This window comes from Saccostrea echinata, unplaced genomic scaffold, assembly GCF_033153115.1.
Source record: "Saccostrea echinata isolate AGI-Se365-2 ecotype Australia unplaced genomic scaffold, CSIRO_AGI_Sech_v1 ptg000058l, whole genome shotgun sequence".
Classification (NCBI taxonomy): domain Eukaryota; kingdom Metazoa; phylum Mollusca; class Bivalvia; order Ostreida; family Ostreidae; genus Saccostrea; species Saccostrea echinata.
In genome coordinates this window covers 5375516-5400232 of record NW_026889807.1, presented here as the reverse complement: position 1 = coordinate 5400232, position 24717 = coordinate 5375516, and the positions used below count along the sequence as shown (strand labels likewise).

Sequence of the window (24717 nt, the reverse complement as noted above, 5' to 3'; positions counted from 1 at the left end):
TTTTAATTGGAAAAAACATGTTCATACATGTTTAATCATTAAAATACCATTATAAAATCAAATGCAAAAGAAAAAACACGCACTTTTGTTTAACTACAGAAGAACACTGAATAACAGGGCACTATTGCAAAAGTTTTCACTGCGACACACGCTCACATGATGGTGTGTACTGACGGTTGCGCGCTCATATACACATGCAGGAAAAATAAATTCTAATTGCATAAAATTACAGAATTTTGTTTCACTTTGATGTTTATAATTTTCGCTTTCATATGCATAAACTATGCAAGCGCGCATATTACACATAGCATTAAATAGCGATTATCAAGATTTGTTGACGTACCCCAGCCATGAAACAATTAACGTGTCATCCACGCGTATGCATAAGACTAATACACACAACCTTTGGCTTGCATAATTAAAATCAAGGTAAGCCGTACATACACCTCGTATAATTATCGCGCTATTATTTGTTAATCAGAGGAACACGGGTAACCGTGCGTGACAGACAGGTGGGTGTTATCAATAGAGCGGTCAGTTTACCTAACGGACTTGATCATCAGAGCGGAAAATTATCCTGACTTCGAGATAACGCATGTGATTTTAATAAATGGGTACACAGTTTTACTTCGAGATAACCGTGGTATTCGACATTACCGTGTTCGACATAGAGGGGTTTATTCTAATTATTTATAAAGCACATTTCGTCGGGACCGCGGCCTTACTTCGACATATCCGGGGTATTCGAGATATCCGTGTTCGAGATTTCGAAGTTTAGCTGCACTTTTTTTAAAATTTTATATACTAGGCTTTTCCAAAAAAAATTTAAAAAACATATATTAAGTTTTTCAACAATATTTTAGGTGAAGTTGGTAAGGAAATAGACAAATTTACTATTTTTGATATGGACTTGATGACTGTTATTCGTCCTAGTGATGTGAGATTCTTTCTTTTCCGCTAATTTAATAAACTTTGCATAGACATTATTTTTGAGTTTCAATATGCTTTCAGCATTTGCTCTAAGTCAACATGAAATTCTATTCCTAGAACTTGAAAGGATTTATTTTCCCAAATAAGCTCTGTATTATTCATGACCTTCTACACAAAACCCTTCGCTATCAATCCAAATAACCTGACTTTTCGTATAATTAACTTTTAAACCAGACAAATGTCTAAAATCATTAAGCTCTTGGAAAGGTGTTTCTTAGGTCTTTATACATGTAGTTCCTTTAAAAGGGGAGGTGGTGCCTTCTGCAAATTGCGATTTTAGATGCATTTCATTTCCAATTCTAATACCCTTAAGTTTTTCATTACTTCTTAATTTTATTGCCAATATTTCTGCGCATAATACATGTGGGGATATTGGGTCTCCCTGTCTACAACTCTCCATTACTGAATTATCTTGATAAGTTACCACCTTGATTAATTGTTGTAAAATTCTTATAGAAAATTTGAACCCAGTTTCTCCAAAATTAAAGAATTTCATTACTCTAAATAAGTAATCCCAAGACACTGTATCAAAAGCTTTTTCAAAATTAATAAGAAGAATCATACCAGGAATATTTTTGACTTGAGTATAATTCATTATATCATGAATCAGTCTTGTGTTTTCTGATATATTTCTACCTAGTATAAATCCTGTTAGGTCCACGTGTATTATTTTTGGTAAGACAGATTTTATTCTGCTCGCAATACACCATGACCCAATTTTATACACTGTGTTTATCAACGAAACTGGTTTCCAATTCTTTAAGTACTATTTAGGTTTCTTTGGTTTTGGTAGACAAGCAATTATCCCTTGTTTCTGAGTGACTGATTAATCTCCTTTTTCATAGGCAAAATTTATAAACCTTACCACATTTTGACGTAAGTCTTTCCAAATTTTTTTTAAAGATTCTGTATTAAACCCATCACTACCAGGATTAGTGTCATTATTCATTCTTTTCAGTGTTTCTGTTACTTCTCTTAAATTTATCTCCCCTTGTAATTTTGAACTTTCTTCTAATAATAGCTTTTTGACTTTATCAAATACTTCATCTCTTTCCCATTCTCTTGTGCTTCATTCTGTATTTTCATTTTCATATAAATTTTCATAACATTAACATATTTTCAATAAAATATCTGCCTGATTCAGAATATGTTCACGGCCTTCCTTCTCTAATCTTTGTACTTTTTTGCTTGTGAAGTTTCTTTTCTCTAGATTGCAGAAATATTTATTGTTTTTTTCGCCTTCATCTATCCATTTTGCCTTTGACCTTATTATTGCTCCCCTTAGGTTTTCTAGTCTTAATTTTTCTAACTCTTCCTTAGCCTTATCTAGATTCGATCCTCCAGTATTGTTTGTACCCTCTTGTTCTTCGGTATCTTGTATAATATTTCATAACTCTGATTCCCTGCAATTTTTACTTTTTTTCCAATAGAAAAATATAATAAACCCTCTCCTTTAATCTTATGAAATGAATTTCTAAAAATATTTGGTCGTTTATCTGGAAACAAAGTTCATAATCAGGGATGTGTACTTTATTGTCCATATCATAAACAGGTACCACATAGTGTTATTGCCAAAACATGGCAAAAATATTGCCGACTCGGCGTTAAACAATAATAACTAATCAATCATATACTGTTGTTTAATATTAGCACTTTTTTCACCATTTCAACATATTCTTTATCATAAAAAAGTGAATTATTAAATTTCCATAGGCCTCTGCTTTTTTTTTAAATCTTGTAATTTGAATGAAAGAATTACTGAAGAATTGTCTGCTCTGTAACTTTCATTAACAAAACATTCTTGTAAACTTTTAAACAAGGAACTGGATACAAGAAAGTAATCTAACCTAGCTAACTTTATGGGGTGTTTTCTTCTCCAAGTTTTTTCTGGATATAATTCTCAGAAAATATCTAGAATATCTAATTCATCAATTGCTTTAAATATAGTATATCAAGCATTGGGATTATTTAAGTTATTTTCTTTGTAATATCTACAATCTAATTTAGGGTTCATAGCTTAATCAGAATCAACACAAAATCTGTAAATATCATTTTCAAAATCTTCTGCTTTTTCTACTATGTCTTAAAAAATATGGTGTGTCTTTGTTTGGGCCATATAGATTCACTAAATGTTTATCTTCTTTCCTGGATTGTAATGCCTAAAATAATACAGTTTCCATTTCAATCCCTTTTTTCTCTATGTATTTCAAATTCAAGTGTATTGTTAAAAATCTAGCAGTGACTCTTCCATTTGATTCAAAGGAGTTAAAATAACAGTCATATCTCCATTCATTTAGTAAAAATATTGTGTGTGTCTTCAACAAAATGCGTATCTTGTCAAATATCACAATTTTTGTATTTTAAAAACTCAAAACATCCTTTCTTTTTCCATGATTACCCAAACCTTGGCAATTAAGTGACAAAACCCTTATTCATTGTACTTGAAAATATCACTTACATGCAAGTCAACTTAGGTTTGTAAATCCAGCCAGAGTAGGAAGAAAGAAAGAAAAAAATAACAAAACATGAGTTTGGGAAGAAGTAATAAAACATGAGTTTGGGAAGAAAGCATTGGCTTTCAATTTAAAAGCTATACTGACTTAAACATAGCATTCTGTGGTAATTATGTAAGAACTGGAAAAAAAAATACCGACACGAGACTTAAGTGGCAGCTAAAATATTTTACCTTGCTTATGTCACGGAGGTGACCGAGCAATCATAACTTTTATGTATTCCATATACATATCAAATTGTTGGTATAAATCCGTGATTAGTAAATCCTTGTAACTCTTGTAATTCTCAATCCAAATAAAAAGTCAGTAAACAATGCACTAATTTATTTACATATATACATTGTGGAGGCACAGTACAAACGAAAGATGTTACATTTATGCTAGCATATGTACTGTCTAAATCCTAGTAAAGCACTCCCGACTTCTAAACATTTCACACTTATTATATACGAATCTTAGCTCCAATAGATGATTATCTAAAACATGAACTCCAATCTATTAATTAACTAACTCCAACTCTACATATATCTTTATCAAACTGTCCTAACTCTAATTTGACCTTAACTCAATACAGAGCTCCCAGTTCTACGAACAATAGCTCCCATTGCTCCACTGATTAAAACCTCATTACTCTTGACCACACTAGACATTGCTCTACTCTTAATTACCCTAACACAGCTTGAATAGTCTGGGCAACGCATCCTTATGCCTGTAACTCTGAACATTTAATCATAAATCACTTCTTTACTTTTAAACCTAAAATTACTACTCATCATTTACATATTTTGATTTTTAAGAATTACGAACCAGAATCATATTCTACTATTTGCCAACCTCTGTCGATATTAAAAACTTACCCAAAACAAAACACTCCAATTTTAGAAATAACATTTTAAATATCAACTTTCAACACTGACATTATTCTGTTTTACGTTAATACTTAAATTTGTACAATTTAGGGAGGTTTCTTTTTTTTTCTTTTTTTTTCTTTTTTTTTTTTTAACACATGGACATAATCAGATCAGAGATCTTATAAAATTAAATTATTCAAAATTATGTTTCTGTCTAAACTCCAGTAATTAATAACCCCCTTTTTACTTTCTGTTTGCATTTCAGGCATTAAACAAATGCTTCTCCACATTGACAGTTTTTGGTTTTTGGTTTTTTACTACATGTTACCCATTCCTGATTCGCTGATCAGTTCAAATTTTAGCTGAAGACGGTCTTTTGTTTTTCCATAGACACTTGTATTAAAATACGATGCCGATTCCATTTCCTCATTTTCACGGATTTGCTTAATTAAAGTCTATTTTTTCTTTGTGACATCGTCTGTAAAACGAACATCGTCTTTTAGGTTCTTCCTTTGTCTCATTGAAGACTGTTTCACTTCGGATGAAGAGAACCGAACAATAACAGGTTTATCTCTGTGTTCAGTGTCACTTGATGGAATCCTATGAATTGCAGTAATGTCTTTTGGATTCAGCTGCAACCCTACGTCAGACTTCACGAGTTCCACTTAATCCTTGCGCAGATCTTGGTTTAATTTCGTCCGGAAGTAAGAGATTCATATGTTGTTTTTCCTGGAGTACTGTTCATTAAAATTTGTCATCTTAATTGTTTCTTGGACTTGATTTCTGTTGGAGGTTAATTTTTTTTGTTTTCAGTTTATGTCTTTTAATGATTTGAGATCTTTCATCAATTCTCATTTTCTATTTCCATTGAATTGCACTTATTTTCACAATCCTCTTTTAGATCCTCTATTCTTTTATCTACTTATTTTTGTACTCTGTCTTCATAGGCTACAGGAAGACTTTTTACAATGTCTGTCACAACACATTTTAGTTCCTCTTTTCCAAGCAGAGATTCCTTGAGAGAGTCAATATCCGTTTTGGTTGGGAGGTTTGATAACTGTTTCTTAATAGACCCCAATTCATCATTTAAATGACCCTAGTCAAAACTGATTTCACTTATGCTAGACACATCAGACAGGAAATGCTTGACTGGTTTGTTACTGACCTGTGTGGACGCTTTTCTTGAAGTTTGAGTACTTCTCAAGCCTCCTTAGACTATAGCTGGTGATTTTCTTTCATACCCCCATGTTCAATACAATTTTTTAACTATAAAATGACCTTTCCTGTATCAGCTGCTCCTCTAATTGAAGAAATAAATAGAAAAAACACCTCCTGCACCATACAGAACCAAAATCTTCCTGAATATATTAAACGTCTCCCAGAATTTCCACAGATAACATCCAAGCACTTTACACTGCTGTTAGCTCGGCGGCCATAAATGTATGTAATATTTTTGAGAAAAAAAATCTTGAAAATCACTAGCCCTTTCATTTGATATTAAGAAAAAGGGCTGACCCCTCGAATTACGGGCCTAGAGGGGCCAAAAAACTTTCATCTATTACTCTTTAACGATTAATATTTAGTTTTAAATTACTGAAGCAAAAATGTTAATTTTATCAATCTGCGAAAACAGATGAAAATTTTATCATTTATTACATAATAAGGGACCATAAGGGGCCAGGGACCCGTTATACGAAAGAACTTACGACTAAGACCAAAATTTAATCTTATAACTTTATAATTTACGTGAAATAAAAAATGGTGTTATTATTTTTGAAAGGAATTTTATAAGATATTTTTATTGTAGCAATTTTGAACAGAATCGTTAATTTTGCAAAATTGTACGATGAACGAATGTTTTTGGTCTTAGTCATAAGTTCTTTTGTAAAATGGGCCCCGGAATGCTAAATCTGTGATTCTTTATATCTCCATAGGGGAAAATATTTCTATAAAGATGTTCAGAATTGTATTCTAAACAATATACAGCCATTCATTTTTTTTTTATTTATTTATTTTATTTATCTATTTATTATTATTATTATTTATTTTTTTTTTTGCAAAACAGCCCCATTAAGGACTTGAATGGCTGACCTTTAAGGTAAGACGACAGGTTCCACAAAGATATGTTTTATATCTCTTGGTATTATATCAAACATTATTCATAATTGTCATTCTCTTTTGGTTTCTAAATTGAAATCAATATGTTTTAAAAATAAGTACACTAAAAAATTGTGACATTGGCAATTCAAAAGTTTACCCATAAGGATTATATAAGAAATATCACCCTCGGGTATTTTGCCCAAATGCCTGGTAAGGTACTTCAATTTTTGGTGAGGAAACATATTTAAGTAGCAACACTTCAATGAATTTTTTTTAGGAAAAAATATATATTTTCGAGGAACGTATAGTCTGACCTAAATATTTTTTTCCTACATAGCTCGATTGATTGATCAATTGATTGATTGTATGTTGTTTTACGTCCCATTCGAGAATTTTTCACTCAAATAGAGACGTCGCCATGTACCGGTGAAGGGCTTCAAATTAAGACCTTCACTCGGAACTCAGGGCCATTGAGCAGTGAGAGATCTTTACCGTACCAACGCCTGCCGTGACACGGTGCCTCGGTTTTTTAAAGGTCTCATGCGAAGGACTCGCAACTTTCACTTCAAAGTTCCGAGCGCATGGCGAAGGAACAGTTGCTACCTATTTTTATCTACTTAGGTCAGTAGCGGCCGAGATTCGAACTCATTACCTTCCGATCACGGAGCTAGCGCTCTACCGACTGAGCTACGTGACGGTTACATGGCTCCAAAACGAAAGAAATTTCTGCAAAGCTGTTCAACAAACAATCTTGAAAATCACCCTTAAGTTTCATTTGATTATGAAGAAAAAGGGACTGGCCCCTCAAATTAGGTGCCCAGCTCTAGAGGGGCCAAAAGACTTTCATCTAACTCTTAACGATCAATATTTGTCCTAAATTACTGAAGCCAAAATGTTCATCTTATCAATTTGCAACAATATATTGAAAAATTCTGATCATATAATACCTCCTTCGGGGTCATAAGGGGCAAATGCTAAACCTTTTTTTTTAAAGCTTTTTTTTCTCCAAAAGGGGAAATATTTCGATCAGCAATATTTAAAAAAAAAGTTCAAGATACTGTAATATAAATCAACGAAAGGAAATTCAATGAAGGAAATCTTGATATCATAATCTTTTTATGAATATCTCAGTCAAAATCACATCTCATCTTATCAAGAAATCGGACGGAAGATGTTATTTAGTTATTCAGACAGTAGACAGATTGAATACTCTCGTTAAGGTTAAATAGGATTTTTCCTTTTTCCCTGGCTGACGACTTCAACACTCAGCTTAATACTTTAAAGGTGTTGGCTGAGCGGAATAATCTAAATAAGAAAAAGAGCAATTAAAGTTGCGTCCGATTTATTTGCTATCAGGAGCAGAAGTGACGTATATACAAATAAAATAAAATTTAACAATTACATAATGTTAAGTAATAGTAAATTAAACCAAAAATAAAATTTTATACAATTTACATGAATTATTGATTTTGAAAAAATAAAACATTTATTTCAAAATATGAATTACAACAAAATAACTCAGTGAATGTAGAAAGCTGAAAATCAATCTTATTAGACAACAAGCACTTTAAAATTGAAAAACAAACAGCCATAGTGGACAATTAAAAATTTGTCAAAAAATGGCATTTGGTTTCTTGTGTAAACAAGTTGTTAAAATAATAAGAATTGAATTACATGCCTAAAACAGTAAGTGAACAAAAAAAGAACTTTAAATTTTTGAATGATTTTACAAAATAAAATTAAAAATAATATTTTAATATGGTCTTAATTAGTCATTGAAGTAGATTAATAATAATTAACTATTAAACAATAATCAAATAATTCAACTGACCAAGAACAAATAAAATTAAGTAAATATGAAATACATTCTCTGTAAAATATGACATTTTTTACTGTTCCTTTAAACTTTCTTAAAAATTGTCTTAAAATACAAATCTTAACAAAATTATTGAATATATTAGATAATAAAATTATTTAATTTTATGAAATAATTAAATTATTTTATTTTAAAAGTTTATTTTAAATTGATCAAAAATAATTTAATCAGACTATTTCTTGTAATTGAATTTTATAAATTATAAATTAATGTTATAAAATCTAGATAGTTATGAATGTCAAAAATAGCCATTTTTGCTTCGTGATAATTTGTCGTTTACTGATTTTTATTTGAAAATTAAAATAAGTACACGACTATATATAGTCGTGCACTTATTTTAATTTTCAAATTAAATTGAAAATTAAAATAAGTACACGACTATATATAGTCGTATACTTATTTTAATTTTCAAATTAAAATAAGTACACGACTATATATAGTCGTGTACTTATTTTAATTTTCAAATAAAAATCAGTAAACGAGAATAGTACAGTTAAGGTGCGCAATATTTGGGGTAATTTTTAGATATAATAGCAATCTTTTCAAGAATTCTGTTACTTAAGCATACAAAAGTCGTTCTTGTCGCACCCAAATATATCATAATGACACCGAATGACACACTTATTCTGTAAAGTCAGTGAAGACAAATAAATTTAACTGTTATCACGCTGTGGCTTATATAGCGGCTAGAGAAGGACACGTGACCAAATATGTGTAGCTGGGGTTTTTTTTAGCTCCGCAAATTTTGCTGGAAATCAAGAGAAAAATGTAGATAACAGCTTCAGATCTACATCGATAAGGTAACCAGTGCACTTCTATCAGTGTTTAGTACTTTGTGTGTACTTTGTATGAAAAAATGCGTGACAATATTGTGGAGTTTGTGCAATAATCAAGCACTGAGTACTGAGTACTATTCACCTATATTCACCTATACAGCTGTACAGCTATAAGTACCATTATAGAAACTGGGTGCCTTAAACTTTCAATGTTAACATTATTTGTATGTAACTGTAATCTCAGAATTCATCACAATGGGTGGAAGAGGTAATGCATATAAAAAAAACCATTCAGATCCTTTAACAAATCATCCAAAAACAATGAGACAACGTTAACATCTAACCCAACCAAGAGGTCAAGGCCCAACTCGGACTCTGATATGTCTCAAAACATGTCTCAAGATCTTTCGGATCTTAGTGACATTCTTGACAACATCTCTAATGACGATGGCCTACTACAGCAAGCAACAAACATCATCTTAAATAAATCAGCTCTCAAGAACAGCATTATAGACAGACTGGCTAATGAAGTTAGGGATCTCAAAGATCGGGTATCGGAATTAGAGAATAGAGTTGACGATCTTGAGCAATACTCCAGAAAAACATGTTTAAAGTTCACTGGAATTCCCGAAATGTCGGATGAGAACACTAACAATGTAATACTTAACACCATCAACAAATGTGTTTTGAATGAAGGGCAAATTTCATTAAATGTCAATGCTATTAGTACTTCCCATCGTCTTGGACCTCCTCGTCAAGACAGGCCAAGGGACATTATTGTCAGATTTGTACGATACAGTGACAAGGCCCTTGTTTACAACAACAAGAGCAACCTAAAGGGCTGGAATGACAACCCTACTAACGGCTACAAAATCTATATCAACGAGGCACTGACTCGAAGAAGGTCCATGTTGTTCGCCAAGACCAGAGAAGCTGTCCGAAATCACCGGGCTAAAGGTTGTTGGACATACGACGGAAAAATCTATATTAAGAAAAACAATGACAAAAAGGCCGTTATTAAAAACATAACTGATTTGGACCGTCTTATAGTTACAAACACTCAGGCAAGGGAGACGATAGATGAGGCTGAGGACGATACACAGGAGGGGTTATATTCATCAGTGGTTAAGGCCACCTCTGCAGGAGCATCAACCAGCTCTCTCTCCGGAAATCAAGGTACGCCCCATGGTGAGAATTTAAACGGCTGACCATTTGATCCAACATGTAAAATAAATTTACCAGATGTAATATCGTCTATTTTCTTCATTCATAAATCATAATCATCTAGCAGAATTGTGCGCATAAACACTTTCTCCATGGCAATCTGCCTAGTAAGACTCTGTTTGCTTAACTTGTTTATCATTCTAAACTACACCATAACCGTGTTTCGGTTTCAAACCCTTTATTCTCTTTTGTACATATATTACTTGTCTTTAATTTTCACTAAAGTCACTTATTTTTGTATATTTCTAGCATTTGCATTGTTTGCTTCTTTTTTGTTACATCGTTTCTTTTTTTATGTTAAAACAAAAAAGTGTGATTGTCAACCTATTTTCCAACAATCTTTTCCCTTGTATTTCTATTTGACACATATATACTTTCCTATGTGCGACCAAAACATCAATCACTTTTTATTTTGCATAAATACAGTCATGAACAATGGGTAATTCGGTTATGCAACATCGTGCCGCAATAGGAAATTTCTACCTTGCATGTAGAGGTATTTATACATCTTCAATGTTTGTTTTCTTTAGTTTTGTACAGTTATCGGAATACGCCCGTAAATTCTTTAAAAAACATTTGTCATGGGATTTAAAGAGTTTTATTAGAATATCGATGTGTGTAAACTTTTTCTTTCAATTTTTTACTTTTACTTTATTGTTGTCTGGTGATATCGAGATTAACCCTGGTCCCACTCATGAGAGTGTCCTCGACATTTTTCACTTAAACATTAGAAGCATAAGAAACAAGATAGATTATTTAAATACAATTATTCATGATTTTGATATCGCCTGTTTCACTGAAACTCATTTAGACAATAGTATACTAAATGATGATCTTCATATCGAAGGATTTAACTGTATTATTCGCAAAGACAGGAATTCATTTGGGGGCGGTGTGATGATTTATCTATCAAATGCTATTTCTGCCCGTCGTCGGGTAGATTTAGAACCTACAAATATTGAATGTATATGGATTGAAATAGAAAACCCTACCTCTAACTATCTTCTGTGCTGTATATACCGCCCACCACATATTGAAAATGTTTTCTGGAGAAATTTTTCCTGGTCCATAGATAAAGCAGTCGAATTATCCAATCGAATAATAATTGTTGGTGACATAAACACAGATTTTTTAAACATTCCTCCTTCACACCATATATACGACATCATCAACAACAATAACCTCACAAATAGAATCCATGAACCAACGAGAGTCACGAATACCACACGAACACTTATTGACCCCATTTTAACAACACAAAACATTGAAGCAAACGATTCAGGTGTTCTATATATAGACTCCTTTATAAGTGATCACAAAGCAACCTACATATCAATTTCACAAACCTACAATCTTAATCGGGCATATGAACGTAAAATATGGCAGTATAAAAATGCAGACATTGAAAAATTAAATAATTTAATTGAATCTTGTGATTGGGATGAGCTAATCTGTAATGCAGAAAACATAAACTCCGCTACTGAGCTTTTTTCTTCAAAATATTTGTCATATGTTCGCGAATGCATACCCGAACAAACAATTACTATAAGACCTAAAGACAAACCTTGGTTTGATTCCCTATTAAGAAAATTGATTAGAATACGAAATAGATTGCGAAATAAAGCGTTGAAAGCTAAAAATGACTCTGACTGGGCTAACTATCGTAAAATTAGGAATAAAGTTAACAATATGAAAAAGCATGCGCTGTCTAACTACTATGACAATATTGATATACAAATCAACGATGCAAATAAAAATAACAACAAATTATACTGGAAGCTAATGAAAGAAGCTTTCTGTACTAAACTTTCATCAGATATACCGCCCATTCACTATATATCCGAAAGTGGAAATAATGCAACAGCATTTTCTGATCTAGAAAAGGTTGAAATACTAAACAACTATTTCTCGTCTATTTCTAATATACATGACAATGGCAATGAATTACCGAAAAAATATTCATTATGTAATGATAGGCTAAGTGATATTGTGATTCAAGAACAGGAAATAATTGATATAATATCCATACTTCCGGTAAACAAAGCTATAGGACCAGATTGCATAAGTCATAAAATGTTGAAAGCAACAATCCAGACTATTTCAAAACCATTATGTAAGCTATTTAACAGGTCTCTAAAAGAAAAAGTTTTCCCATACCACTGGAAACTAGCTCATGTACTGCCTCTTTTCAAAAAAGACGACCCGTCTTTAACATCAAATTATAGACCAGTATCATTACTGAGTTGCGTAAGTAAAATTATGGAAAGAATAATTTTTAAGCATGTGTATAATTATTTTCATTCAAATGATTTGTTCTACAAATACCAGGCAGGTTTTCTACCTGGTCACTCAACCGTTTATCAATTGCTAGAAACATACCACAGTATTGCTAAAAGTATTGATGAGGGAAAATCATGTTGTATGATATTTTGTGATTTATCAAAGGCTTTCGATAGAGTATGGCACAAGGGTCTTCTTTTTAAACTACAAACGTATGGAATTTCGGGCAATCTTTTTGAATGGTTTCAAAGTTACCTGAACAATCGTACTCAAAAAGTTATGTACAAAGATACTTTGTCTTCTAGCAAGGCTATTAATGCCGGGGTACCCCAAGGCTCAGTCCTTGGTCCCTTGTTATTTCTAATATACATAAATGATGTTTCAGAAAACATGTTATCACTTTGTAGATTATTTGCAGATGACAATTCTATACAAAGTTCTTCGTCAAATGTTGCTAACATAGAATATGATATTAATCACGATCTAGAAGTTTTAGATGAATGGTCTAAAAAATGGTTACTAAAATTTAATCCTTCAAAAACTAAAGCTATATTCTTTACACTTAAAAAAAAAATTGAGCTTCCAAAACTATATTTTCAACAATGTCAAATACAGTGTGTATCCACGCATAAACATCTTGGTCTACTTTTTTCACAAGACTTAAGTTGGTCTGAATATATTAATGACATAGTAAATACTGCATATAAAAAACTTGGTCTTTTGAAAAAACTCAAATTCACTCTTGGACGTAACACACTTTCTAAAATGTACATAGCTTTTGTTAGGCCTCACCTTGAATATGCATCCGTTGTCTGGGATGGATGTACACAATATGATATTGAAAAATTAGAAAAAGTTCAGCTTACTGCCGCACGAATCATTACAGGTCTCCCCATTTTTGTTTCTAGTGAATCGCTCTATTCAGAAACGGGATGGGAACCTCTTGTAGAGAGAAGGAAGAAAGCTAAATTAACTACAATGTTTAAAATACATAATAACACTGTCCCTGATTACTTAAAAGAGATTTTTCCAAATACTCGAGGGAACATTTCATCATACAATACTCGTAATACAGAAAACTACACAATTCCGAAATGTAGACTTGAAATCTTTAAAAAATCCTTTGTCCCAGACGTAATTAACAACTGGAATTCTCTCAATCTGGGAGTGAGAGAATTAAAGTCCATCAATCAATTTAAGAAAAGTATTTGTACACCATCCTCTAAACCTCCCTCTTATTTTTCATATGGAAAACGTTTTTGGAATATAATTCACACTAAATTAAGACACAGCTGTATCTTAGATAGCGACTTGTATCGGAGAAATATAATTTCTTCCCCCAAATGTACTTGCGGCCAAACTGAAGACATTTATCATTTTTTCTTTGTATGCAAGAAATATGAACGTCCAAGAAATGACTTAATAAACACTATTCTTCAACTTAACCAGCAAAATATAATAGATACTCATTTTTTATTGTGCGGAAACGAATCTTTGTCTACCGATGTAAATATTAAAATTTTCTGTAGTGTCCAGAAATTTATTCGAGAATCAGATAGATTCTAATTCAAAACAGTGTCTTTGATTTCAATATGTATATGCAGAATGAAAATTTTAAATGTTTTATCAAATATGAAAGCTTCTTGTTCAATAAACATTGTAATCAGTGTATATGTAACATTAGAGCTCTGGTAGATTACTCAGAGTATGTGTCTTTATAATTTTCATGTATATTACATGTACAACATAAATTTTCGTAAATTATCTCAATTTACTTATTATGGCAATCATATATTGTATTCATTGTTTGTATAATAAGGAGAGGATTTATTAAATTGCAGGAACTTGTATCCAATCCTTTTGTATGTATTATTACAATAAAATATGTTCAAATCAGAGAAGGACAGTGTTGAGAAGACTAATATGGCGGACAAAAATAACTTTTTTTTTTTTTTTTTTTTTTTTTTTCTTCTTTACGAATCGTGTACATGCCTATTTACGAACCGTGTTCAGTTTTAACTGTAATGCGACCATTCATAACATGAATCTTAACAATATATATTGAGGAACTTATTCTGCCATGTTAGTTTGTTTACCCTCTCTATATTTTAACTGGCGAAGCAGTATGTTTTTTTTACAATAGTTCGTGAACGAATGCAAATGAATAGTTTCTCCACACTTCTGATTTTCATTTACACTGCGACAAAATATCACTTTCACATTATGACAAAATATTGCTTTTTAGTTCCTTCATACTCTGACGAAAAACATCAGTTTTATTTAATAGAAAATCACAATATTTACAGTGTTCAACTTTTGAAAATGTAATAAAACTTACATTTAATTTGTAAAATAGCACAATAACAGTATGATAATACATGTATATATTTTATTGTTTTCAATATTTATATTCACGATTGAAGTCCACGAGAAATGTGTATATAGGTAAATCATATACGGCACCAGATGCGCATTTCGACAAATTATGTATCTTCAGTGATGCTAAGTGAAATGTCTAAACGTGTTTTATGTTAAGTTTCATTTATTGGGCATTTTAAAAAAGAAGATTGGCGAACAAAGCGAGCAAAATACCTAAAGCTGCTAATGTATTAAAATCAAATTCAATTTCTGAATTATCTATTAAAAGCAATGTTCTTATCATTAAAAGATATGGAATAAAGACAAAGAAAAGTTTTTTGGCATAAATATAGAGCAAATTTACCGTATTTTATCGAATAATTTTTGCCATTTTTGTTGTGGATTTAAATATGTCGAAGTTTTCAGATTTGTTATCTGATTCCGCAAAATTAGGCAACTGAATTTGAACCAGTCGATAATAAGGCTCGACAACTTTTCATTAGAGGATAATCGTGATAAATAGTTGAATCCACACATTTCAAAAAGTTATTTCCCTTAGGTGCTACCTTTGGGGGGAAAAACCACATGAGCCCTATGATTTGATCAGGTAGACAAAATATTCCATATTTAATTGAAGTATAAAAGTTAATTAAACCTAGTAAGGTCTGTTAAAGAAAGATGTGGCGCTTATTGAGTGGGGGAAAATATCCAGGGTTGCGAAACTTACGAGTATCCCCTAAATGAACACAATAGCCAGTGATATAGAGGCCATGAGCGCTGATGAACAAAAGTTCAACCCGATAATGAGCTATAAATGACAATGTCAGAATCATTGAGGCTCTGAAACACACGGACTGTCGTAAAAACTGTAGTGCAATAGATGGCCAAGTTTGCACAACATGATCATAACTCTTCTATAAAGAGAAATTAGAGAAAAACAAGTCAAAGCATAGGGACACCGATACAGCTTACATTCCAGGCTTGGCTCAGCAATCAAGATTTAAAAACACTCACACAGTGAACTGTGCACAAATTGATAAGTTGAAAAAATCAACCAATCATTCGCCAGTCTGGTAAATATTTAATATATTGGTTTTTTCACAGGTAAGAAAACATTTAAAGTAAATGTCTTTTACATTATGTTTGTTAAAATTGAAACAAAACAATACTACATATAATATACACATTGGAGAAGTAAATATTTTATATTGATACGTGTTAAAATGTTTAATATCAGAGTTTCTAAATATACATACAATTCTTGTTTCATATACTGATCGTTTATAGGTAAAGCTTTACGGAAAATATACCTTATACACGTATTAAATGTAATCAAATGAAACAGAATATTAGTTTAAAATATATTTCAATTCATAGAAAAAATGATTTGGTAGAACCTTTATTCTCGAAACATTCCATTGAAGTATTATAAAACGTCATTTGTATCAACACGTATGCATAAAGGTTTTCGTAGTTCTTGTCAAAATTGTTTTTGGTCCAACTGCGAGTTTGTTGAAAATGAAGAGTTTATTTCAAGGACTTTCTTTTACAAGAGAAAAAAATACGAGAGAGAGAGAGAGAGAGAGAGAGAGAGAGAGAGAGAGACGGAAGCTAGAGAGAGACAGGAGATGGAGAGAAAAATACGACAGAAAGAGAGACGGGAACTCGTACACGAGCAAATGAATACATGTAAACTTTGTATGGAGAACAGGTATATATAGGAGCTTTCAAATAATTTGCAATTGAATAAATTCTATTTCAACCAAAAAAAAAAAAAAAAAAAAAGAAAACGCACAGTATTTTTTTTTTTGGGGGGGGGGGGGGGGGGGTATAATGGATTTTTTTTAAGCCATCAAAAGTCATATATTATAATGTTATGCAGCACATGGCATATTTAAAAGATAACAATTCAAAGCAGTGGACTCTGGGAATAAAACGGGGTCGTAAATAAATGATTTCATAAAAACAACTCGTCTACTGGTCTGATTATGAAAATTCATTCAAATCCTTTCTATTTTTCGATCTGTTCACTCCTTTTTTCTCTATCAATTAAAAAGGCAGTAAATATTTTAAAGAGAAATATACTACCTTGTTTGATCATCCTATAATAATAAAAGGTTTTGAGCATAATGATGGCATTTCTTAAAATTACGCTGCAAAATGAAAAGGTCTTTTCTAAACATCACACACTTAGACTTACTGATATCATAAGCAAAGGGATTTAACCCGCGATAGACAAAGTTCATTTTTACCAGCACAGTTATTTAGATCGACTGTGCTACCTTGCATAAAAAAACAGTCTTTTTTATTAAGCTCAGATGAACTCATTCTTGTTTATAATTCAATATTTTTAAGTCAGTGTTTCCAATGACCTTGAAATATATCTCGAAGAGATACGAATGTTGTGTCATAAAAGTAAATTACTTTTTATATGAATAAGACTATTTTCTTTATAAGTAGTTCTTACCTGAGATCGAACAAACGCATTTGGCCTGTCATATTCTAGTCCAAATTTTCCTTTTAAATTCTCACATGTCATTTTTTTAGTTACTCAGAAATAAATGATTCCAGGCTACTCATCAATACAAGGACAAATCGAAGATTTCCTTTTGTCTCAGGAAATGTCGTCGTCTTTCGGCCCACTATGCTTATTGAAGCAATTAGTTAGATTTGCAGTTTGCATTACACCCTATTAACAGGCTCAGAAGAGGTACATTATTTGATACTATGATATGACAAATTTTATCATGCTTTACCTAGTTTATATAAAAGCTTGTGCTTTAAGCCATAGAAAAAGGAACATAAAAATACACAAAGGCATGACATTACGTAATTTGCAATGTTTACTTATACCTTAGATGACAAAGTATTATTTTGGAAAGTTTTAAATAGCCGAAAATTGACGGAAGTGATATAGACTATTTTTTAAAGATATCAGTCCGGTCAGTCTGGTATACTGTCACTATACAGTATACCAGACTGACCGGACTTGTCTCGCGGAGGTCCGTGCAAATAAATAGGGTTGAGTAGTGTAGTTATAGTGCTAGATGTTTTTGTACTTAATTATTTTGTTCTTTCGTGACTTTTTGATATTTTCTTCTGTTCTGAGAAAGAGACAGAGCGTCCCGAAAGGACCATTCTCTCTAAGGCCTCTTTTGCGGCCTACAATGACTTCAAATTTTCAATTAGCATTTTTCCCTTTAAAAACTGCATGAATCAGTGCGTAAGTGATCCAGTTTAGTGATAAATGTTGATTGGTTAATGATGCTCTATTATCTGTTATGATATAAGATCACAAAGTAATGTACTATCGGCCCTTTTTAACATTAGGATAATGGGAAATTTCAGGAGGGTGGGCGTGTTAGGCAACCCCTACACATGTCATAATCACCTTTAACCAACACCAAAATTTTAATTTTATAAACATAAAAGTGACTAAAAACTTTTGGCTTCATTTTCAAGATATTTGCAGGAAAATCTAAATAGTGAAAATGAAGGCTATCAGCTTTATTAGCTTATGTAGATTATTTCATATTACAAGTTTTCAGTTAGAGCACATGTTTCTGTTGAATAAACAAAAGTTATATGAGCCATGCATTTTTACTCTCAGTAAGTCAATTTTTACGTGATATTAAAACTGAATAAGGGGAAACGAAAGAATGTATCAAGATGTTAATTAATAAGTGCAGTTCTAACTATTTAGTTGTGTTGCGGACATTATCTTAATAACCATATATTCCACACTCATTTATTTTACTTTTACTTTACTTTTTATTGCATTAAATATTTCTGAAATGTGAAACACTTCTCTGATATTTAGCTCCTTTGATAATAAAGTTGTTAACTGGACTAAGATAACAATTAATGACGATTTTTGTACAAGATAACACTTCAAACTCACTGGTAGATGTATGGGTTAAATTTTCAAAGAAATACCATTATTGACTAGACATTTGTTTTTATTTTACCTATAATGTAATACCATTTACTGTACAAAGAGAACTAGTTAGAGGTTAACTTGATTAAGATGTACAGTTTACTCCATTCAAACCAAATATGGTGTCATTTATCGCGATACATTGTAGTGTCAACAACAATTTAAATACTAAAAAAAGATAGATTAATCAGTGAATTCTTTATTTTGTGAAATTTATCTATAAAACTATTTGTTTTAACTTTTTTCAATGTATTAACGTCTGTGAAACCATACATATCTTTTTCAACTGCGTAACAATTGTACATCAAGAAATAACTAATTGTCCTTGTTATGTGGCTATTTTCATCTCAATAAACCACATTCTACATCTTTTAATAAGGTCCATCTTCAACAGTTGATCCTGTGGTATATATTTCAACCTAGAAATTAACATTTATCAACATTTATTTTTATTTAAAAAAATGACTAGAGATTATACTTATGGTTACTTGTAGTGTCCGCAACAAAAATGGTATGCATTTTCAAAGCTAGGTAAAGTGCAAACGAAGATATCCAGGATATTATGACAAAATATAATGTATTTGAAATTTAGGAGTATTCAATTTAATTTTCAGATGATAATTATATAGGTCTTATGTGTAATTGTAAAGGTAGATAAACTTAAAGATGGGAGAAAAAGAAGGCAAAAAAATATATAGTCATTAATGCATATACTTTTTTTTTGTTTGTTTTCAAAGAGAACCATAACATTTTTCTATTATATCACTGCATTCGGCTACATAATCTAAACCTGCAAAAAGTTTGGAATTGATAAGTATCTTTTAATATTCTTTTTAAAATAATAACAGGTGTAATGTAGTGTCCGCAACACAAGATATCACCCAAAATTTGATTTAGCATAATTTTTTTTTAGAACGCTTATACAAAAAAAAATAATAATAAAATAAATAAATAAATAGATAAAAATGGGACTTGTGTGGATAGGTATGGTACTTTCTAGAAAACATGTCAATAATGTGCTGTGTTGCAACCACTATTGAAATAACGACCACTATTGAAATAATTATTTCAATAGTGGTTGAGAGTGCATTTCAAAACCAAACACAGGTTGTAACCACTATTGAAATAACGTTTACTATTGAAATAATTATTTCAATAGTGGTTGAGAGTGCATTTCAAAACCAAGCACAGGTTGTAACTACTATTGAAATAACGTTCACTATTGAAATAATTATTTTAATAGTGGTTGAGAATGCATTTCAAACCCAGACACATGATGTAACCACTATTGAAATAACGTTCATTATTGAAACAATGATTTCGATAGAGGTTTTGCGTGCATTTAAAAACTTAAATCAGGTTGCAAAAACTATTGAAATAATGTTCACTTTTCAAATAGGGATTGATATAAAGATTTCAATAGTGATTTTAATAATTATTTTAATTGTTGCTGACGATGGTTTCCATTCCAAAACCACATTACAAGCATTATTGAAATATCTCCACTATTAAAAAAAAATATACGGATAAATTGTTCATTCCGTTTTCTAACACAATATATATATTGAGTTTAAAATATAAGTAATTTTATGTTTTTTCTTTTTTCTAGAAATTTCAATTAATACACGGACATCTAAAATTCAAATAATGTATACATGCAAGATCCCGCTGATTCTTGCCGACTCGGCGAAAACCAACAGACAATCAATCTATGTATGAAATTTTAAAATAATTTTATTATATAAAGTTCATCTTTGCCATTGATTTGGAAAGGAAAGGGAAGTTAGTATAAGCATTGTTGCAATAGTGAGTATTACATCAATAGTGGTCACACGAATAAAATCGCTATTGAAACATAATATCCGTTATTGAAATAATTATTTCATTAATGATTGTTATTTAAATAGTGGTTGCTTAATACTACCGCTATTGAAATAATACTGTCTATAGAACCCTTTTTTTCTACACGTACAATCGTATTTTTTTTTATTAAAAATCACAAAACAGAACTAAATTCTACCAGTTTCATTTTCAAGCTTCATCAAATTGACGATACATTGTTTACTTACAATTACACAATGAACATTACTACTGAGATGCCAGAGAGTGCTAGTATTTAATTATACTTTAGAAATGTTCATTATGATATCATTATATATAACGTATGTAATTCAATACGGATAAAAAAAAATAATACAGTTATATAATATTTGAAACAGGTTTATATCTGTGAATAAACAGTATCACGCTCATGTCCTGAAGATCTCTTCGAAATGTCAAAAAAGAAAGGAATAATAGAGAACCTTTTGACAAGCAAATTAAAAAATGACGTATGTGTGGTATATATTTGCAAATGTATTGAGGGAATTCACCTCTAAGTTAGACTTGTCTCCTATTACAAAGTTAATATTGGTCAAATGTTTAGAGGTAGCAACCTCTACGGTTCCTATGTGCTTGCACTGGACCACATTGCTATCATATTGCAAGAAATTATTCATGTACCTTATTTGGTCTAGATTCAATATAATTTTGACCAAACAAAATTATTTACCATTAGAAAAATGTTTATAAAGCTACCATTTTCTATTTTGATAAAAGTAAACATATTAAACTTAATATTTCATTTGTACCTTTAATAAACATGAAAAATAGGTCCTTAGATAAGAATCACAAATTTTATTTTCAATGAAGACGGTGAAAAGATATTTCAGACTCGATATATAAACCAAGTCGAAATAATAGCAAATAGCTTAATTATACATTAATTGCGTAAGTACAGGTTCTAAAATTTCTCTAAATGATAAAACAAAATTCGATACAATACGTCTTATCCACAATTTAAAGAAAAGATGAGAGACAATAAAACAATATGTTAAAATATCACTCATTTTATTATATAACAATTTGTTCTGCAAAGACATTGAGATAAAAAGTAAAGGAACGAAGTACAGTTTCTTCAGTGACACTACTCATCATTTGTTATTGCTTACCAACTTGAATAAAACTCAGTGTCACGGTGCGCTTTAAAGAAAAAAGTCGCTCTCTTTGATTCAACAGAGGTAAGTGTTAAACAAATGAAAAACTATAAAATTACTTTTTTTCATTAGGATTCATAAAGTGAACACATTTGAAAAGGAGATTAAAAAAGTGTATCCTACAACACCTGAATTACAGTATTTTCTAGAAAAAAGCATAACAAAAATATAAAAGAAAAGATAAAATTCATATTTCATAATTGATTACTTGGAGATAAGTGATATTGAGACTAATTTTAAGAGACACCTTTCTAGACCACGGATGCTTTTCAATCATCAAGGTATTTAAAAGAATGTTTCTTCTCTCCTTAATTTCATAATTCATGTCTGTGAAATTTTTTAAAATTAGAAAGACACCAATGCAGAATAAAGTTCTTGAATGCATGGATTTCTGATAAGATAAAATCCTATTGCAGATGGTTCCTCCGAAGTCGAGAGGACTTCGTCCACTTTCGGAAGAGAGGTATAAGTTATTTGTTCTATTGCTACAAGGTAGATTTAATGTCCGTGTAAAGGAAAGGACATTGCAGCAGAGGAGAGGAACTCTCCACTTTTGGAGAATTAAAACTAGAGAAAAAGCAAACAAAGATATTCTTCTTTATGATGGGAAGCAAGTTTTAACAGGCTGTAATTTTAAGAGAACAGTACTTGAGGAAGCTAAGGATACAATGGGAGCAGGAGCAAGAAGTGTTCACTACAAAATGAAAAGGAATATCACAGGTGGAAGAGAAACACTTATAAGAAAAATCTTATCCCGGAACTGCAGTCATTCTTTCTTCAATGCAAAATTTACGAATAAAGCACCTGTACAAAGTATGATATCTACAAAGGTTTTTTGAAAGGCTTCAAATTGACTTAGTGGACCTGAGGAATGAGTCCTTGATTTATAACGGTAATGAATTTTCATACATTCTAAGTGCAATGGACTGCTTTTCAAGATTTATATTTTTGCGGCCACTCTCAAATAAGAGTCCTAGAAGTGTTCTTAAATGTTTCCAGAGCATATTTTTTGAACATGGGTATCCCTCCATTGTACAATGTGACAACGGAAACGAATTTAAGGGAGATCTGCCTTTATTCTTAGCTAGGCACAATGTAAAACTTGTTCACAGTAGTCCATATCATCCTCAAAGCCAAGGAAAGATAGAGCGTAGCAATTCTTTGCTGAAAAGAAACTGCATTACTTAAAAGTAACAAGACCTAGCGGATCAAACTGGGTAAAATGTCTTTCAGAGGTCGAATACGCAATAAATAGCCAGCCAAAAGAGGCGTTAGGGTACCAGACACCATTTGCAGTATATTATGGACGGGGACCAATTTCTGCCGATAACATAAGACGCAAAGCAGTGTTGGCCTCTACTCACTGCGGGAACAGAATGAGCAGTCAAAAAGGCAATTTTTGCTGCTCCATTTACAAGCCAGGAGAAAAGGTTTTACTCAAATATCCGTGTCAAAAATGCGTACCCCAAAAAAGATATGTGGTTATCGCCAAAATCCTTAAGAGAAATAAGTCTTTCAACAAATATTATGTAACATACATAGATCCAAATGGAATACCAAAAAAGACATGGGTAACCATCGAAAACATAAGTAGTCTCACAGTTGAAGAAGAGAAGAGAAGAAGAGAAAAATCAGAGAATTTTTTTCTACAAAAGAGGCAAAGGGAAAACAATCGAAGAAAATATTATATATCACTTTCTTTTACTGAGGAAAGAGAAGAAGACACTGATAGATATGAATGTGAAAGAGATCATGAAACACAAAATGATCGATTGACAAAGCAAGGAGAGGCGGGAAATCAAAATAAAGACAGAATGTTTATCTCTGGGGTACGAATTACGTTCAATCCAACAAATTATGGAAACTGCCAATTTGATGCCTTGGCGCACCAGCTAAATAGCTTGGGCTTATACAGATCAGGCGACCAGCTTCGTGAAAGCACTATTTTGCATCTTAGAGAAAACAGAGATCTTTATGTCGATTTCTTCAGAAATAATCATTATTTTGATATGTATGTGAATCACATGTCACGTAAGACAACGTATGGGGACCATTTCACGTTACAAGCTCTTTCCAGAATATTTTGCTTACAAATACTTGTAATATCAAAACTAGGAAGAGAAAATCACAGAATTGTATTATATACGGGAAGTTTCGAACCAAACCTTCCAGTGATAACAGTAGGTCATTTTCCAGAAGGATTGGGTGAACATTACGTTAGTGTTGTGTGTGGTAACCTCCACAAATTCCTTCCTGGCACACATGACATCATCAACACTGAAAGCGATTCTGCACCACAGACCACTCTGAACCTGAGAATGAAATTCAAACAGAGAGGAGTTCAACAGATCCTGCAGATGATAGTGAGGTTCATCAGCTCGACTCGCTGCCTGACTTGCATTTTATGCCACCTGTAGGAACAACTCAATCAGAAAGACACCCAGAGGTACCTCTAACTGAGTCATCCCCAACTGGTAATCTAGAAGCTGAATGTTCCTGTTCACTAGGAAAAAGTTCCATTGAGCATAAAAAATTCTTGTTCTGCAAATATGCTAGACATTCCTCTTCTGCCAAATCTTGTTTTTGTGAATATCATTAGAATTTATATTGATCTGTACCCTGAGTCATTATTCAGACTACAATATGTAGGTAGATTCTTTATGCAAGTTGTCAGATCCGTTGGACATCCAAGGGTTCATATTAACAACATAATTGTGCCAGAAGTACCTAATCCAGTATATATTCGCCGCTTGGTGCGACGTTTTGGAAGGCATAGC

At 31.8% G+C, this 24717-nt stretch overlaps 1 long non-coding RNA gene across 1 annotated transcript in view; it reads right to left on the bottom strand.

Moving 5' to 3' along the window:
• The window catches only part of LOC133174458 (uncharacterized), a 30287-nt gene extending 12813 nt beyond the window's left edge, over positions 1-17474 (bottom strand). The window contains exon 1 of the long non-coding RNA XR_009719149.1: positions 17436-17474. This is a non-coding gene — a long non-coding RNA (uncharacterized LOC133174458). The remainder of the gene's footprint in view (positions 1-17435) is intronic.
• Positions 17475-24717: the final 7243 nt, after the last annotated feature.